Here is a 20,055-nt window from a genome sequence, read left to right as displayed (position 1 = left end):
GGCTGAGTGCTGGGGACCATGGTCTTGGGAGACGTGTAGCTCAATCGTCATAACATAGTTTATAAAGAAAATATTCTACATCGTATTTCACGGAGTAGCTTATGGGGTCTTAAAAGCTTGTGAGTGGCCATGTAAGATACTCCACTGGTCCCACCCTGTCTGGAGCAAAGGAGAATGAAGAAAACCAAAGATACAAGGAAAAGATTAGTCCAAAGTACTAACAAACCACAACTACCACAGCCTCCACCAGACTGAGTCCAGCACAACTAGATGGTACCTGGCTACCACTGCCAACTGCTCTGACAGGGATCACAATAGAGGGTCCCAGACAGAGCTGGAGAAAAATGTAGAACAAAATTCTAACTCACAAAAAAGACCAGACTTCCTGATCTGACAGAGACTGGAAAAACTCCAAGAGTATAGCCTCTGGACACCCTTTTAACTCAGTACTGAAGTTACTCCTGAGGTTCACCCTTCAGCCAAAGATCAGACAGGCCAATTAAAAAAAAAAGAGAGAGAGAGAGAGACTAAATGAGCACACTAGCCCAGGGGCAAGGACAAGAAGGCAGGAGGGGACAGAAAGCTGGTAATGGGGAACCCAAGGTTGAGAAGGAGGGAGTGTTGACGTGTTGTGGGGTTGGCAACCAATGTCATAAAATGATATGTGTACTAATTGTTTAATGAGAAACTAATTTGCTCTGTAAACCTTCATCTAAGGTACAATAAAAAAATATAATTCTGATCAAAAGGGAGGAAATGCAGAACAGAATTTCAAATTCTCATGGACTCTAGACTTTCTGGAGCTACAGAGGGTGGAAAAACCCCTGAAACTATCGTCCTTCGATGATCTTTAAACCTTAAACCAACAATATCCCCTGACGTCATCTTAAAACCAAAAATGGTTTAGCTTAACTAGTAAAAAAGTTCTGCCTTGAGCATTATGCTCTTTTAAGAACTAGCTATATGGGATCAAACTGACAACAACAACTCTAAAGATTAGATAGGAACCTTAAGGTTTATGTTAATGATGAAGGAACTACTCAGAAAAGGAGGTTGAGAATGGTTCCACAACTTGAAGAATGTAATTAATGTCACTGAATTGCACACGTAGAAACTGTTGGATTGGAGTATGTTTTGCTGTCTATATTCTCAACAACAACAAAATAAATTAAAAAATGAACTGAGGAAAAAATGTTACATATGTTTATATATATGTATATGTTTATCCTGCTATCTAGAAATGTACATGTGCCAAAATATTAACATTCAAAATACAACAAAATTAAAAATATATATATTTGTAATCTTATTACCCCATGTTAACCATAATTTTTTTTAGGTGTATAAAACAAACAAACGAACAAACCCATTGCTGTTGAGTTGATTCCAACTCATAGTCACCCTATAGGTGTATAGCTTTTGTGTATCGTGGGTATGTGCATGCATGTGTAATGTACACATTTTCTTTTTTTATTTGAATGAGGTCACACTTCACAATAGTATGGTCATTTCATTTAATTACATGTCATTAGGGAGTCCCTGGGTGGTGAAAACAATTAACATGCTCAGCTGCCAACAGAAAGGTTGGAGGTTTGAGGCCACCCATAGACACCTATAGGAAGAAAGCCCTGGCGATCTATTTCCAAAAAAAATAAGCCATTGAAAACTCTATGGTGCACAGTTCTACTCTGACAGAAATAGGATCACCACGAATAGAAATCAACTAAGCAGCAGCTGATTTACATATCATTAATACTCTCCACATCATTATGTATACTTCTTCAGCATCATGTTTAATGATTACATAGCGTTCCTTTAGTATGGATGGACATTATTTATTTAACAAGTCCTTTATTGTTGGATATTTAGCTTATTGCTATTTTTTAATGTAATAAATAACACTGCGAAATAATCTTGTAATAATGACACCTTGGTGCACATATATCATTTCCCTAGTATAAATCTTTGTAAGTGTAATTATTCAGAAAAAGAATATGCAGCACACAGCTTGAGCAAGGTAAATGGTGTCACTAAGAAGTGTACAAGCGAAAAGGACATTTTGGGTAAAGGATATGACAAATGTAATTTTGCAACAGCACCACCGACAACCAAAAATATGTATGTGGTTACACAAATATATAAGCATATATGTATATGAGTATGAATATGTGTGTACAGATAGATGTATCTATAGGCATATGTATATATAGGTATCTGTGTGCCTGCATGTATATCCATATATATATATGGGTGTGTGTATATATATATATATATACCAAAAAACAAAACAAAACCCATTGCAGTTGAGTCGATTCCGATTCATAGTGACCCTATAAGGACAGAGTAGAACTGCCCTGTAGGGTTTCGCTTAGTGGGTTGGAACTGCCGACATTTTAGCTAGCAGCTGTAGCTCTTAACCACTACAGCACCAGGGTTTCCTATCTATCTATCATTATCTATCTATCTATCTAAAATAAACCACAGAGTGGACACAGTTATGGATACTTCTTAGACATAATCAAACACCTTGAAAGATCGGTTTTCTGAGTTTGAAGGCTTAGGACAATAGTCTCATGAGGTAACTCAGTTAATTGGCATAATATAGTTCACAAAGTATATGTTCTACATCTCAATGTGGTGAGTAGTGTCTGGGGTCTTAAAAGCTTGCGAGTGGCCATCTAAAGTACAACTATTGGTCTATATTCATTGGAACAAAAGGGAAAGAAGGAAAACAAAGACTCAGAGAAGAAAGTAATCTACAGGACTGTCTACACAAACCACGGCCTCATCTGCTCTGAGACCAGAAGAACTAGATGGTGCCTGGGTACCACTACCTACTGTTCTGATCAGATGGATTCTGATAGGATGGGAGAAAAATGTGGAACAGAACTTGAATTCTTAAAAAGTCCAGACTTACTGAACCAATTGAGACCAGAAGACTCCCTAAGACTATTCCACTGAAGATACTCATTAAAACTTAAACTGAAATTATCCTTGGAGGTCACCATTTAGTTAAATAAGAGATTGGCTCATAAAATAAAGAATATCACCCATGAATAATGAGCTTCTTTAAAAAATCATCTATAGGAGACTAAATGGTCAAAAATTACTCTTAAACAAAGATGAGAAGGTAAGAGGCCGGGGAAACTAGATTACTAATAGGCAATAGTACAACCAGAATGGAATGAATGAAAATGATGATACACAGTGAAAAATGTAACCAATACCCCTGAATAATTTGTGCAGAAATTGTTAAATGAGAACTTAATTTGCTGTGTAAACTTTCACCTTAAACACAATAAAATATTATTTAGAAAAAGAAAAAGAGTATGCAAAATCCCACAGGTTTTGATGAATATGACACATTTTCTTCAAGAAAGACTGTATCAATTTATGTTTCCATAAATCATGTATGAGAATGTCCACTTTCCTGCACCTTTACCAAGAATATTATTATTTCTTAAAACACTTTTCTAATTTTGATAGATAGCAGTGTTATTTAGTTGTTTTAATATAATTTTGGAGGGGCAGCCACTGCCAAACTTTCCTTATGTTTATTTGTTGTTTATTTTTCTTCTTTGTTGTCCTTTGCCCCTTTCTGTCTGGCCTGTTCATCTTTATTTTGTTAATATCTAAGAAAGCTCTTTTTACACTGAGGCTGACAATCTTAGTTTTGGGTACATTTTACATGTGGTTTTCCTAATTTGTCATTTGATTTTCAGTTTTGTGAATGGTGTTAAACTTAACTATTGCCATTTCATACATTGGTGTGTTTCAACTACATACTCTCTAATTGTTTTTCAGTTACTTGTCATACACAAGCAGTATAGAAGAACTGTTATTCTATCTAGTATATTTGATTCTTATCTGTAAATTCTTTGTCATCCTTTATGCATATACTTTATTATGGGATTATTTTTCTAAGGCATTATCTCCAAACAGATGGAATGTCCCAAATCTATCTATAGCAGCATAATTTTCTGTTAGAAGACATCTTTAATTCTGTCAAGCAGTTCCCATATAAAGCAAGGGATCAACCAGATGCGTACACTGAAAATGAGAAAACTAGAGAGCTGATAAGTAGACTCATATTGCCTTTGCTGAGTTTCTTGAAAACCTTATATCAAATTCATGGCTGGAGCTGAACCACATGCTGGGTCCCTTGTCAGTCATTCTTTTCAAAAAAGGATATCTAATAACTTTATGAGAGTGTGAGCAGAAGAATAATTGCAGGCCTTTTGGGGCTTCTCCTCCAAGACTTTCAGTACTGAGTGTCTCACTTTCAGATTGTAAATCTGCCCCTCTAACTTGCACTTTGGAGGGTGCAAATGAACTGAGAAGCAATGAGAAAATTAGTGGATTGCTTTCTCTCCCCGTGCAGTAATGGGATGTAAGCACTACCCACAGGCTCCTGAAACCTAACTAGCTTACAACACATCAAAAATTATGCCTTTAGGATTTACATAGTCTTATGCATTTAGGGATTCTATGTACAAACATCACCTATGTACTTACAACACGGCTCTTGCTGTTATATGGCTTTAAAATGGCAAACTATGTTTAAATAAAGTGTAAAATCAAAGATGTTTATGTTGTAAAGAATCACCTAAGTCAATTACCAGTAGCAGAAACAGATGCTCAGAGGTCTGAAGTGACTTGAAGTCACACTGTGAGTTAGTGACTCTTACACAATCACCATTACCGTATTTTAACGCAAATAACGTGTGCCTTCTATGTTTGTTTGGCAATGGCACCCTCCCTGCCCCCCAGGTATTTTCATAAACACCACTATACTAATTTTCTTTTACATGTTTTTGTTTTTAATTTATTATGCTTTAGGTGAAAGTTTAAAGCTCAAGTTAATTTCTCATACAAAAATTTATACACGTATTGTTATGTGACACTATAATGTGACAGCACACTCCTCCTTTCCACCCTGGGTTTCCCCGTGTCCATCCAATCAGTTCCTGTCCCTTTCCTGCTTTTTCATCCTGCCTCTGGACAGGAATCACCCTTTGGTCTCTTGTATCTTTTACATGTTGCTGTAAACAAATTAGCATAGCATGCTTACAAAAATACCTCATGGAGGGAGGGAGTGGTTGGAAAACAAATGTAGAAGGTATAGAGTTATTTGCATAAAATACAGTACTGTCAGACAGAGATGCCTAAGACTTGGAAGACGTCAATAAGTGTGAACACCCTAGGGTAGATCATAGTGATATGATTTAAGGGTGCCCCCTTCACAGTCCTCAGCTGTGTAATGCATGAAATTCCATTATCGTACTCTTTTTCACCCTCCTTTTATCAGTTTGTCTTACTGTGATGGCTTGCATGTTGCTGTGATGCTGGAAGCTATGCCACCAGTTTATTTCTAATACCAGCAGGGTCACCCATGGGGAACGGGTTTCAGTGGAGCTGACAGATTAAGAGAGACTAGGAAGAAAGGCCTAGTGATCTACTTCTGAAAACCAGCCAGTGAAAATCCTATGGATCACAACAGAATATTTTCTGATATAGTGCTGGAAGATGGGCCCTCTAGGTTAGAAGGCACTACACAGTAGCCACACCAGTGGACTCAAAATACCAATGATCACAAAGATGGCACAGGACTGGGCAATGTTTCATTCTGTTTTGCATGGGGTCACCATAAGTCGTAGCCAACTAGATGGCAACTAACAGCAACAACGTATTCCTCTAGGTAGAGGAATAATTCAAAGTTATCAGTTAAAACATTGTATAGGATATCTGAGATTAAAGTCCTTTATAGAATAAGAAACAATCAAGAAAGAAGCATCAAAGAATCCAGGGAGAAACTATATTGGCTTGGCAATACTGTGAGAGACCAAGATGAAGTTCACAAAATTCCTTAGATAATAATACCTCAGATAACTAAATGTTGGGGTGAAGCAAGATATTTGTTCATGCTTCTATGAGGAGTCAGTGGTGGAAAGAGTAACTTTGATTCCAGTTCTTTTATTTCATCTTCACTTCACTGTGTGACACATTTAATTATACAAGCAAAAGTAGTAACTTGAAGCACTGTTTTTCAGTATTAACTCAGAGGGATGAGTCATCCCTCAAGATCCACAAGTCTCCTCTTTACAGTATCCTGTTTCTTAAATCAGTTATAGAATGTTCAAAATGGAAGGGGTTTTAAAGATCATTTGGTTAACCCTCCTCATCTTACAGGAGAGAAAATTGAGGCCCAGAGAAAGAAGATGGCTTACACATAACTATTGTGTTGCACGGCTAGGTGGAGAACTCTGATCTTCGGGATCTCCAGCCAGTGAGTGTGTGGCTACCACTCTGCTTCTCCCCAAGGTGTTAATCAGCTTTGATCTTAATTGTAATCTCAAACCAGATAAAGCCATCTCCTTACATCAAAATCTTTCGAAAAGCCACATACCCAAGATTTGCTTAATTTCTTTTAATCTCTAGAAGTTTTTCTTTCTTTTTCCTTTATTCTTTACCCTTCCTTCATTCTTTTATTTCTTCTTCCATTTCTATCAATAAAAAAGTGACATCTTTCTTATTACACTGGGACATCCAATTGGTGGTAGTAGCAGCAGTAGAACTAAAACTGCAGGCATTTCTGTAATTTCAGGTGTAACTATTTTGTAGAAATGAATTTATGATAATGGATTTTTTATGTTAGAAATCCTGTTGCATATATTATATCTGTACTACATGATAGCATACACACACACAAAATAAAGATTTTTAGGGGCACGACATATAAATTGTCTCTGTAAGAACAAATTAAGATTTCTTCTCAAGTCCAATCTTCTAAGGTTAACACCTGCCTGACCCTGTTTACTTTTAGCAAACTACTTTGCAGAAGGGTACATACTAGATTCTCAGAGTTGTATGATCACTTTTTCCAAGGACCTCAATTTACAGATTATGAAATACGGACCCGGAGAGTCCCATAGATCAAGGAGGAGCAGACAAGTGCTTGCATTATGGTCTGTAAGTCCAGGACTAGTTCTTTCCGCTGCATACTGGTGCTTGCTTTCACTACTACCTTATCACCATGCAGACCCAGAGGAAAGAAGTCCCTGAGAGGTGCAGAGGGTTAAGGCAGTCGAATGCTGACCAAAAGGTTGGAGGTTTGAGTCCACCAGAGACACCTTGAAAGAAAGGACTAGCGATCTATTTCTGAAAAATCAGTCATTGAAAACCCTATGTAACACAGTTCTACTTTGACACACACTGGGTTGCCATGAGCCGGAGATGACTCAATGATAGCATTTTTTTTTTCTTACCCAGAGGATGGTTTTCTCATGGTCTTTGGTTGGATTGAGACCAGAGATACTGGCAAGCCAAATTCACTAGGTTGTTTTTCCCCAGTATTATAAATAACAAAACAGAACCTTTTTTTTTTAATTTTTATTGTGCATTAGGTGAAAGTTTACAGAGGAAATTAGTTTCCTATTTGATAGTTTGTACATAAAGTCTTTGTTCCATGACACTGATTTCATTTTCCAACAATGTGTCAGCACTCTCTCCATTTCCACCCTAGATTCCCTGTTTCCATTTGTCCTGATTTTGTACCCCGTCCTGCTTTCTCATCTTTGCTTTGGGGCAAATGTTGCCCTTTTGATCTCGTGTAATTGATTGTTCTAAGGAACACGTTCCTATTAGGTGTTATTGTTTATTTTATGGGCCTGTCTATGGTTTGGCTGAAAGGTGGTCTCCAGGAATGGCTTCAGTTCCAGTTCAGAAGGGTGTCTTAGAGCCATAGTCTTCGGGGTTCCTCAAGTCTCCATCAGACCAGTAAGTCTGGTCTTTTTGTGAATTTGTTTACAAAACAGAATCTTTAAATGAACTCTTTTACCATTCTTTTTGGAAACTCTATCATGAAAAATACTACTTCAAGCTTGTTTCATTCAAACTGTACGTGTTTAATTTAAAGGGAAATGTGCAAGATCACAGGATGAGGATAAGACACTGTAAAGGGGTATGCACCAGTTTTTCTTAGGTTCACATAGAGGGGAATACTAGTTATCCTGACATGAATAAAAGTGGCACTGGAATTAATGAAAAGAAATGTTTTGCTTGGAACCTAGAATGGGCCATCATCTCCACCTTATGAGTATTTGATTTCTCAGATTTTAAAGAAAAAAAAAGTGTTACAAAAGCAGCAATGAAAGCTAAAGTCAAGTGTCTAATAGTGGAATAAAAATGTCATATTTTATTTGTATAGTGCTCTACAGTTTTTAAAAGCAATTTCTAAAGTATTCATTATATTATTGGATCCTCATAATAACCATGTGAGATAGGCAACACAGATACTTCTCTTGTAGGCAAAGCAAGTATCATTTCACAGATAGTGCAACTAAGGCACAGGGACGTGAAAACAATTTGTTAATTAAAGTGGTTGCAACAGGACTAGAAACTAAGTCCTCTGACCTCTGTTTCCGTATACTTTCTAAAATTATTTATATTTTTTTAAATTAAAGCAAAATCCCTATTATCAATATTATTATGCTTTAAATGCACATATTCCTATGTTATTTTTGTTGTTAGGTGGCTTAAAGTCAGTTCCCACCCATAATGACCCTGTGTACAACAGAATGAAACATTGCCCAGTCCTGTGCCATCCTCACAGTCGTTACTGTGTTTGACCCATTGTTGCAGCTACTGTGTCAATCCATCTCGTTGAGGGTCTTCCTCCGTTTCTCTGACCCTCTATTTTATCAAGCGCTATGTCCTTCTCCAAGGTGTGATCGCTCCTGGTAACATGCCCAAAGTGCATAAGAAAAATTCTTGTCATGCTCCCTTCTAAGGAGCGTTCTGGCTGTACTTCTTGTAACACAGATTTGTTCATTCTTCTGACAGTCCATGGTACATCCAATATTATTCACCAACACCATAATTCAAAAGCATCAATTCTTCTTCAGTCTTCCTTATTCATCGTCCAGCCCTTGCATGCATATGAGGTGATTTAAAATACCCATGGCTTGGATCAGGCACACCTTAGTCCTTAAAGTGATGTCTTTGCTTTTGAACACTTTAAAGAGGTCTTTTGCAGCAGATTTGCCCAATGCAATACGTCGTTTGATTTTTTGACTACTGCTTTCATATGCGTTGATCATGGATCCAAGTAAAATGAACTCCTTGACAACTTCAATATTTTCTCCCTTTATCATGATGTTGCTCATTGGTCCAGTTGTGAGGATTTTTGCTTTCTTAATGTCGAGGTGCAATCCATACTGAAGGGTATAATCTTTGGTCTTCATCAGTAAGTGTTCCAAGTCCTCTTCGCTTTCAGCAATCAAGGTTGTGTCATCTGCATGACGCAGGTCGTTAGTCTTCCGCCAATCCTGATGCCCTGTTCTTCTTCATATAGTCCAGCTTCTCAGATTATTTGCTCAGCGTACAGATCGAATAGGTATGGTGAAAAGATACAACCCTGAGGCACACCTTTCCCGATTTTAAAATACTCAATATCCCCTCGTTCTGTTTGAACGACTGCCTGATGATCTATGTACAGGTTGCATATGAACACAATTAAGTGTTCCGGGATTCCCATTCTTCACAATGTTATCCATAATTTGTTATGATCCACACAGCCAAATGCCTTTGCATAGTCAATAAAATACAAGTAAACATCCTTCTTGTATTCTCTGCATTCAGCCAAGATCCATCTGACGTCAGCAATGATATCCCTCTTCTGAATCAGTCCTCTTCTGAATCCAGATTGAACTTCTGGCACCTCCCTGTCGATGTATTGCTGCAACCTTTTAAAAATATCTTCAGCAAAATTTTACTTTCATGTGATTTTAATGATATTCAATAATTTCTGCATTTTGTTGGATTACCTTTCTTTGGAATGGGCACAAGTATGGATTTCTTCCGGTCGGTTGGCCAGGTAGTTGTCTTCCAAATTTCTTGGCACAGACGAGTGAACACTTTCAAGGTTGCATTCATTTGCTGATACATCTCAGTTGGTGTTCCATCAATTTCTGAATGGAAAGTAGGCCAAACAACATTAGAATATTATGTCATGTGTACTTTTATGCATGCATGTTATGCTTCAATAAAGAATAAAATGTCTTTGAAAAAAATCACACAAAATGTATTCAATATTTACAGACTCATACTGGGCACTGTTTATTGAATGAATTCTCCCTGCAGTAACCTTAAAATTCAAATCTTTTTCTTTCATAATACTTTGATATCTGCTCCAAGAATAGGCCACCAGATTCCTATAGGCATTCCATTCTACATGTAAAAATAGATTTAACATTCTAAAATATGAAACAAGGTCCACTCTTAAGTCAATCAATGACTGGGTGCAACCACTGAGTCCCTCCCAAGGGAGAAATTCTAACGGCTCTTTCCTTATTCTGCTTTATGTGCTGCAAAAACCCAAAGGAGAGCTTTATGGAAATCATATATTTCTCCACTGCTTTTTGTCTCTATTCATAGCTCTTTCAGTGAGGTTGTTTTCATTTGTCAGATTATTTCACAACTTTTACTTTGGAACTGAGAAGTTGTTTCTTTTATATATGAGGTCAAAACCAAACTTTGGAATAAATATCTAGTGTTGTAAAATGATAGCAGCACGCAGAAAAATTAGAGTGTCAAGAGAGGTTGGTTCCCCATCTCCTCAGTCCAAGTAAAACAGTGATTCAATTTGTATGGAGCTAAGCTGAGGAGTTCCTGGGTGGTGAAATTTGTTAGCATGCCTGCCTGCCAACTGAAAGGTTAGACATTTGAGTCCATCCAGAGGCACCTCAGAGAAAAGGCCTGACAACCTACTTCCAAAAAATCAGCCATTAAAAACCTTATGGCGCATATACTACTCTGACACACATGGTTTTGCCGAAAGTTAGAATTGACTAGACGGTAACTGGTTTACAAAGCATTAGTAAAGTCACTGGGTTTCACAAATAGTTTGCAATTGGTTACTAACCTAAAGGTTGGCAGTTCAAACCCACACATCGACATTGCAGAAGAAAGTCCTGGTGATCTGCTTCTGTAAAGATTACAGCCAAGAAAACCCTATGTAGGAGTTCTACTCTGTAACACATGGGGTTTCCATGAGTTGAGATAGACTTGATGGCAATTAGTCTGAATTTTTGCTTTTGGTAATTCAGTAGTAGAATTCTCAACTTCATTGTGGGAGATTCAGTTTTGCTTCCTGGTCAATGCACCTCATGCACAGCCACCACCCACCTGTCAGTGGAGGATTTCTTGTTACTATGATGCGCAACAGGTTTCAGTGGAGATTCTAGAATAAGATGGACTAGGGAAAAGGCCCGGTGATCTACTTTCAATTGATCATGGGCATGACACAAGACTGGGCAGTGTTTTGATTCATTGCCCATGGAGTTGCCATGAGTGGGACGCTAACTCAACAGCAGCTAACAAAACAACACCAAAAGTAATTTTTCCCCTGCTTCTGTGATAATTGAAATTAAAATGTGCTCAATTCCAGAAGCCACCTCATATGACTTATGCTAGGTTATCATACAAAATTTCAACATGTTACTAACTTTTTGTTTTTTTCTACTCAATCTGTTTTGCTTTTATTGTGGTAATATATACACAACATGAAATTTGGCATTTTAACAGTGGCATTAATCACACTCACAATCTTGTGCAACCACCACCACTGTTTTCCAAAACTTTTCCATCCACCCCAAACAGAAACTTTGCACCCGTTATGCAGTAACTCCCCATTTCCTCCTTTTTCCAGTCTATGGTAACCACTAATCTAGTACTTTTTGCCTCTATGTATCTGTCTATTCTAGATATTTCATCTAAATGGACCATACAATATTTGTCTTTTTGGGTCTGGTTTATTTCACTTAGCATAATGTTTTCAAAGTTCATCCTTGCTGTAGCATGTATTAGAACTTTATTTCTTTTAATGGCCATTGTACATATTTACCACATTTTGTTTATCCATTCATCTGTTGATGGACACTTGGGTTATTTCCATCATTTGCCTATTGTGTTATGCTGTCAACCTTTTTCTTTCTTTTTTTTTTTTTTACTGTTTTTCTTTCTTTTTTTTAATTGTGCTTTAGGTGAAAGTTTACAGCTCAAGTTAGTTTGTCACACAAACATTTATACACTCATTGTTATGTGACCACACATTCCTTCTTTCCACCCAGGATTTCCCGTGTGCATTCAACCAGCTCCTATCCCTTTCTGCCTTCTCGTCTCGCCTCCAGACAGGAGTTGCCCATTTAGTCTCGTGTATCTACTTGAACATACTCTTCACGAGCATCAGTTTATATATTATAGTCCAGTCTATTCTTTGAAAAGTTGGCTTCCTGAATGGTTTTAGTTCTGGGTTAACGGAGAGTCTGGAGGTCATGTCTTCTAGGGTTCCTCCAGTCTCAGTAAGACCATTAAGTCTGGTCTTTTTACTAGAATTTGAGTTATGTACCCCACTTTTCTCCTGCTGCATTAGGGACTCTACTGTGTTCCATTAGTGGTAGCTGGGCACCATCTAGTTCTTCTGGTCTCGGGCTGATGGAGTCTCTGGTTTATGTGGTCCCTTTTATCTCTTGGGCTAATATTTTCCTTGTGTCTTTGGTGTTCTTCGTTCTTCTTTGCTCCAGGTGGGTTGGAACCAGTTGATGCATCTTAGATGGCCGCTTGCTAGCTTTTAAGACACCAGATGCCACTCACCAAAGTAGGATGCAGAACATTTTCTTAATAAACTTTATTATGCCAATTTACCTAGATGTTGCCTGAAACCATGGTCCCCAGAACCCTGCCCCTGCTACACTGTCCCTCAAAGTGTTTGGTTACGTTCAGGAAACTTCTTAGCTTTTGGTTCAATCCAGTGATGCTTCACTTCCCCTGTATTGTGTGTTGTCCTTCCCTTCACCTAAGATAATTCTTGTCTACTATCTAGTTAGTGAATTCCCCTCTCCCTCCCTCCCGACATTCGTAAGCATCAAAGAACATTTTCTTCTGCATTTAAACCTTTTCTTGAGTTCTTATAATAGTGGTCTTATACAATATTTGTGCTTTTGTGATTGACTAATTTCACTCAGCATAATGCCTTCCAGATTCATTCATGTTATGAGATATTTCACAGATTCCTCATTATTCTTTATCATTGTGCAGCATTCCATTGTGTGAATATACCACAATTTGTTTATCCATTCATCCATTGATGGACACCTAGGTTGTTTCCGTCTTCTCGCTATTGTGAGCAGTGCTGCAATGAACATGGGTGTGCATATATCTATTCGTGTGATGGCTATTATTTCTCTAGGATATATTCCAAGGAGTGGGATTGCTGGATCATATGGTGCTTCTATTTCTAGCTTTTTTTTTTTATTGTTGTAGTTTAAGTGAAAGTTTACAATTCAAGTTAGTCTCTCATACAAAAATTTATACATACATAGTTATGTGACCCTAATTGCTCTCCCTATACTGTGAAAGCACACTTCTCCTTTCCACCCCTGATCTCCCATGTCCATTCAACCAGCTCCTCACCCTTCTGCCTTCTCATCTCACCTCCAGACAGAAACTACCCATTTAGTCTCATGTATCTACTTGAGCCAAGAAGCACACTCTTCAAGGGTGTCATTTTATGTACCACAGTCCAGTCCAATCTTTGTCTGAAGAGTTGGCCTCGGGAATTGTTTTAGTTCTGGGTTGACAGAGTTGGGGACATTGCTTTCTGGGGTCCCTCCAGTCTCAGTCAGACCATTAAGTCTGGTCTTCTTACTAGAATTTGAGGTCTGTACCCCACTTTTCTCCTGCTCCATCAGGGACTCTCTACTGTGTTCCCTGTAAGGGTGGTCATTGGTGGTAGCCAAGAACCATTTAGTTCTTCTGATCTCAGGCTGATGCAGTCTCTTCTTTATGTGGCCCTTTCTGTCTCTTGGGCTAATACTTTCCTTGTGTCTTTGGTGTTCTTCATTCTCTTTTACTCCAGGTGGTTGGGACCAACTGAAGCATCTTAGACAGCCGCTTGCTAGCTTTTAAGACCCCTAACACCACTCACCAAAGTAGGATACAGAAGATTTTCTGAATAAACTTTGTTATGCCAATTGACCTAGATGTCCCCTGAAAGCATGGTCCCCAGATCCTCCCCTGCTACTCTGTCCCTCGAAGTGTTTGATTGTATTCAGGAAACTTCTTAGCTGTGGTTTAGTCCAGTTGTGCTGACTTCCCCTGTAGTGTGTGCTGTCCATCTCTTCACCTAAGATAATTCTTATCTACAACCTAGTGAATAACCCTCTGGCTCCCTCCCCACCCTCATAACCATCAAGGAATGTTTTCTTCTGTGTTTAAAGCTTTTATTGAGTTCTTATGCTAGTGGTCTTACACAATGTTTGTCCTTTTGTGACTGACTAAATTCACTCAGCATAATGTCCTCCAAATTCATCCATGTTATGTTTCATGGATACATCGTTGTTCTTTATCATTGTGTAGTATTCCACTGTGTGACTATACCATAATTTGTTTATCCATTCGTCCATTGATGGGCATCTAAGTTGTTTTCATCTTTTTGCTATCATGAACAGTGCTGCAATGAACATGGGTGTGCATATATCTATTTGTGTGACAACTCTTATTTCTCTAGGATATATTCCAAGGAGCGGGATAGCTGGATCATATGGTACATTTATTTCTAGCTGTTTAAGGAAGTGCCAAATTGATTTCCAAAGTGGTTGTAACATATTACATTCCCACTAACAGTGTATAAGTGTTCCAGTCTCTCCACAACCTCTCCAGCATTTATTATTTTGTTTTTTTTTAGATTAATGCTAGCCTTGTTGGGGTGAGATGGTATCTCATTATCATTTTGATCTGCATTTCTCTAATGGCCAATGATTGTGAGCATTTCTCCATGTGTCTGTTAGCCGCCCAAATGTCTTCTTTGACGAAGTGCCTGTTCATATCCTTTGCCCATTTTTTAATTGGGTTATTTGCCTTTTTGTTGTTGAGGTTTTGTAGTATCTTGTAGATTTTAGAGATTAGACGCTGATCAGAGTTGTTGTAGCCAAGAATTTTTTCCCAGTCTGTAGGTTGTCTTTTGACTCTTTTGGTGAAGCCTTTTGATGAGCATAAATGTTTGATTTTTAGGAGCTCCCAGTTATCTAGTCTCTCTTCTGGTACTTGTGCAATATTACTTATGGTTCGTATTCTGTTTCTGCCATGTATTAGGGCTCCTAGCATTGTCCTTATATTTTCTTCCATGATCTTCATTGTTTTCAATTTTATATTTAGATCTTTGATCCATTTTGAGTTCGTTTTTGTTTATGGTGTGAGTTATGGGTCTTGTTTCAGCTTTTTGCAGATGGATATCCAGTTATGCCAGCACCATTTGTTAAAGAAACTGTCTTTTCCCCAATTAATGGACTTTGGGTCTTTGTCAAATATCAGCTGCTCATAAGTGGATGAATTTATGTCTGGATTCTCAATTCTGTTCCATTGGTCTATGTATCTGTTGTTGTACCAGTACCAGGCTGATTTGACTACCATGGCAGTATAATAGGTTCTAAAATCAGGTAGTGTGAGGCCTCCTACTTCTTTCCTCTTCTTGAGTAATGCTTTACTTATCCGGGGCCTCTTCCCTTTCCATATGAAGTTGCTGATTTGTTTCTCCATCTCATTAAAGAATGCCGTCGGAATTTGGATTTGGATTGCATTGTATCTGTAGATTGCTTTGGGTAGAAATGACATTTTCACAATGTTGTGTCTTCCTGTCCATGAGCAAGGTATGTTTTTCCACTTATACAGGTCTCTTTTGGTTTCTTGCAGTAGTGTCTTGTAGTTTTCATTGGACAGGTCTTTTACGTCTCTGGTTAGATTTATTCCTAAGTACTTTATCTTCTTGGAGGCTATTGTAAATAGTATTGATTTGGTGATTTCCCTTTGAAATTCTCTTTGTTGGTGTAAAGGAATCTAAGTGATTTTTGTATGTTTATCTTGTATCCTGAGACTTTGCTGAAATCTTCTATTAGTTCCACTAGTTTTCTTGTGGATTCTTTGGGGTTTTCTGTGTATAGGATCATATTATCTGCAAATAGAGATACTTTTACTTCTTCCCTACCAATTTGGTTGCCCTTGATTTCTTTTTCTAGCCTAATTGCTCTGGCTAGGACCTCTGGCACAATGTTGAATAAGAGTGGTGATAAAGGGCATACTTGTCTGGTTCCTGTTCTCAAAGGGAATGCTTTCAAAGTGTTTCCATTTAGGATGATGTTGGCTGTTGGCTTCATATAAATGCCTTTAATTATGTTGAGGAATTTCACTTCTATGCCTATTTTGTTGAGAGTTTTTATCATGAATGGGTGTTGAACTTTGTCAAATGACTTTTCTGCACCGATTGATAAGATCATGTGGTTCTTGTCTTTTATTTATGTGATGCATTACATTGATTGTTTTTCTAATGTTGAACCATCCCTGTATACCTTGTATAAGTCCCAGTTGATCATGGTGAATTATTTTTTTGATATGTTGCTGAATTCTGTTGGCTAGAATTTTGTTGAGGATTTCTGCATCAGTGTTCATGAGGGATATTGGTTTGTAATTTCCTTTTTTTGTGGTGTCTTCACCCGATTTTGGTATCAGGGTTATGCTATCTTCATAGAATGAGTTTGGGAGCATTCCATCCTTTTCTATGCTCTGAAATACCTTTAGTAGCAGTGGTGTTAACTTTTCTCTGAAAGTTTGCTAGAATTCTCTGGTGAAGCTGTCTGGGCCAGGGCTTTTTTTGTTGGGAGGTTTTAATTACCTTTTTAATCTCTTCTTTTTTATGAGTTTATTTAGTTGGTTTACCTCTGATTGTGTTAGTTTAGGTAGGTAGTGAGTTTCTAGAAATTTGTCCATTTCCTCTAGGTTTTCAAATTTGTTAGAGTACAATTTTCATGGTATTCTGTTATAATTCTTTTCATTTCAGTTGGGTCTGTTGTGATAGCACCCATCTCATTCTTATTTGGGTTATTTGCTTCCTCTCCTGTTTTTCTTTTGTCAGTTTGGCCAATGGTTTATTGATTTTGTTGATCTTTTCAAAGAACCAGTTTTTGGTCTTGTTAACTCTTTCAGTTGTTCTTCTATTCTCTATTTCATTTAATTCTGCTCTAACTCTTATTATTTCCTTTCTTCTGGCACCCGAGAAGTTCTTTTGCTGCTCTCTTTCTACTTTTTCTAGTTGCACAGTTACTGTTCTGATTTTGGCCCTTTCTTCTTTTTTAATGTGTGCATTTATTGCTATAAACTGACCTCTGAACACTGCTTTTGCTGTCCCAAAGTTTCTGGTAGGATGGGTTTTCATTCTCATTTGATTCTATGAATTTCTTTATTCCATCCTTAATGTCTTCTATAACCCAGTAGTTTTTGAGCAAGGTGTTGTTCAGTTTCCATATGTTTGATTTTTTTTCCTTGCTTTTTCTGTTATTGATTTATTTTATGGCTTTATGGTCAGAAAAGATGCTTTGTAATATTTCAATGCTTTGGATTTTGTTAAGGCTTGCTTTATGGTCTAATATGTGGTCTATTCTGGAGAATGTTCCATGTGAGTTGGAAAAAAAAGTATACTTGGCTGCTGTTTGGTGAAGTGTGCAGTATATGAAATCAAGTTGGTTGATTGTAGCATTTAGCTCTTCCATGTCTTTGTTGAGCTTCTTTCTGGATATTCTGTCCTCCACCAAAAGTGGTGTGTTGAAGTCTCCTATTACTATTATGGAGCTGTCTATCTCTCTTTTCAATGCTGTTAGAGTCTGTTTTATGTATTTTGGAGCCCTGTCATTACATGTGTAAATATTTACTACAGTTATGTCCTCCTGGTGTATTGACCCTTTAATCGTTATATAGTGTTCTTCCTTATACTTTGTGGTGCTTTTTACTTTAAAGTCTATTTTGTCAGAGATTAATATTGCCACTTCTGGTCTTTTTTGAGTGTTGTTTGCTTGATAATTTTTTTTCCATCTTTTGAGTTTTAGTTTGTTTGTGTCTTTAAGTCTAAAGTGTGTCTCTTGTAGGCAGCATATAGATGGATCATGGTGTTTTTTTTTTTTTCCCAATCTGCCACTCTCTGTCCCTTTATTGGTGCATTTAGTCCGTTTACATTCAGCGTAATTATTGATAGGTATGAGTTTAGTGCTGTCATTTTGATGTCTTTTTTTGTGTGTTGTTGACAATTTCTGTGTTCCACTTAATTTTCTGTGCTGAGTCATTTTTCTTTATGTGTTTTCATCTCTTTCATTGTTGTTGATTTTGTATTTGCTGAGTCTTTATTTTTTTTGATTTTTTATTTTGATGTGTAGGACTGTTAGTTTCCTTTGTGGTTACCTTAATATTTACCCCTATTTTTCCAAGTTTATACCAGTCTTTTATCTCTTTATATCACCTTGACTTCCTCTCCATATGAAACATCTATGTCTACATTTTTTAAGCCCCTCTTTTTTGTTTTAATATTGTCATCTTTCACATACTGATGTCTCTGTTTCCCTATTTTCAGTGTTTTAGCTTTGATTTATTTTTCTGACTTCCCTGTCTGGGTTGATATCTGCTTGCTCTCTCCTGTGTTCTAGACTTGGCTTGTTATCTGATGTTATTGATTTTCTAACCGAAGGACTCACTTTAGTATTTCTTGTCATTTTGGTTTGGTTTATGCAAATTTCCTAAACTTCTGTTTACATGGAAATGTCCTAATTTCACATTATATTTGAGAGAGAGTTTTGCTTGATATATAATTCTTGGCTGGCAATTTTTTTCCCTTAAGCTTTATATATGTCATCCCATTGCCTTCTTTCCTGCATGGTTTCTGCTCAGTAGTCCAAGCTTATTCTTATTGACTCTCCTTTGTAGCTGACTTTTCATTTTTTTCTAGCTGTTCTTAAAATTCTCTCTTTATCTTTGGTTTTCGCAAGTTTGATTATAATATGTCTTTGTGACTTTCTTTTGGGATCTACCTTGTGTGGGGTTTGATGAGCATCTTGTGTAGATATCTTCTCATCTTTCACGATATTGGGAAGTTATCTGCCAACAAATCTTCAACAATTCTCTCAGTATTTTCTGTTATCCCCCCCTTCTGGTACTCCAGTTACTCGTAGGTTATTCCTCTTGATAGAATCCCACATAATTCTTAGAGTTTCTTCATTTATTTTTGATCTTTTTATCTGATTTTTCCTCAAATAAGTTGTTGTCAAGTGCTTTATCTTCAGTCTCACTTATTCTGACCTCCATTGCCTCAATTCTGCTCCTATGACTTTCTATTTAGTTGTCTAATTCTGAAATTTTATTGTTAATCTTCTGGATTTTTTATTGCTGTCTCTCTATGGATTCTTGCAGCCTCTTAAATTTGTCATTATGCTCTTCTCTAATCATCTTAAGTTCCTCTATTGCCTGTTCTGCATTTTGCATAATTTGCTTCTTGATATCTTGAAGAGTTCTGTATATTAATCTTTTGTATTCTGCTTCTGGTAATTCCAAGAAATTCTCTTCCTCTGGAAAATTTCTTGATTCTTTATTTCAGGAACTAGCTGAAGCCATCATGGCCTGCCTCTTTATGTAATTTGACATTGACTGTTGTCTCCGAGCCATCAAAAGTTATTATATTTATTTATTTTATATTTCCTTACCATGTCCTAACTTCTTGTTTTGTTTTGATATGCCCAAATAGGCTGCTCATGTGAGCTTGCCCAATCACCAGTGCCCCTGATGCTCCAATGTCCATCCACCAGGTGGGCAGAACTGCCACTAAGTATGTGAGCCCAGGAGTTTACCCACTCCTCCTGTATGGTTTCAGCCAAGGTGTCCAGGTAGTCGACCACCAAGTGTGTGATGCAGACACTCTCTTACAGTCCTAGACAGGTATAGGTGGTTGGTGTAGGCACAGGTATCTGGTTGCAGCAGGGGGACGCACGCTGAGCAACACAGGGGACCAATGGCCACCTCTGAGTTTCCAGGAGGAAAGCATGTCCCTGTTCCCTAGAGTGCATAGGTGGGTGGGTTTTGCAGCCAGACTTTGAGCACCTAGTGCTGTTGTCTGTAATGACTGGGGGACACTTCTTATTCTTGGGCCCCTGTCGCAGGTGACTAGGTGGCTTGGGTGGAGCCACCAGT

The sequence above is a fragment of the Trichechus manatus genome, unplaced genomic scaffold (genome assembly GCF_000243295.1).
Source record: "Trichechus manatus latirostris isolate Lorelei unplaced genomic scaffold, TriManLat1.0 scaffold00051, whole genome shotgun sequence".
Classification (NCBI taxonomy): domain Eukaryota; kingdom Metazoa; phylum Chordata; class Mammalia; order Sirenia; family Trichechidae; genus Trichechus; species Trichechus manatus.
The sequence above is the reverse complement of the archived record's forward strand: the minus strand, read 5'-3'. Positions refer to the sequence as shown.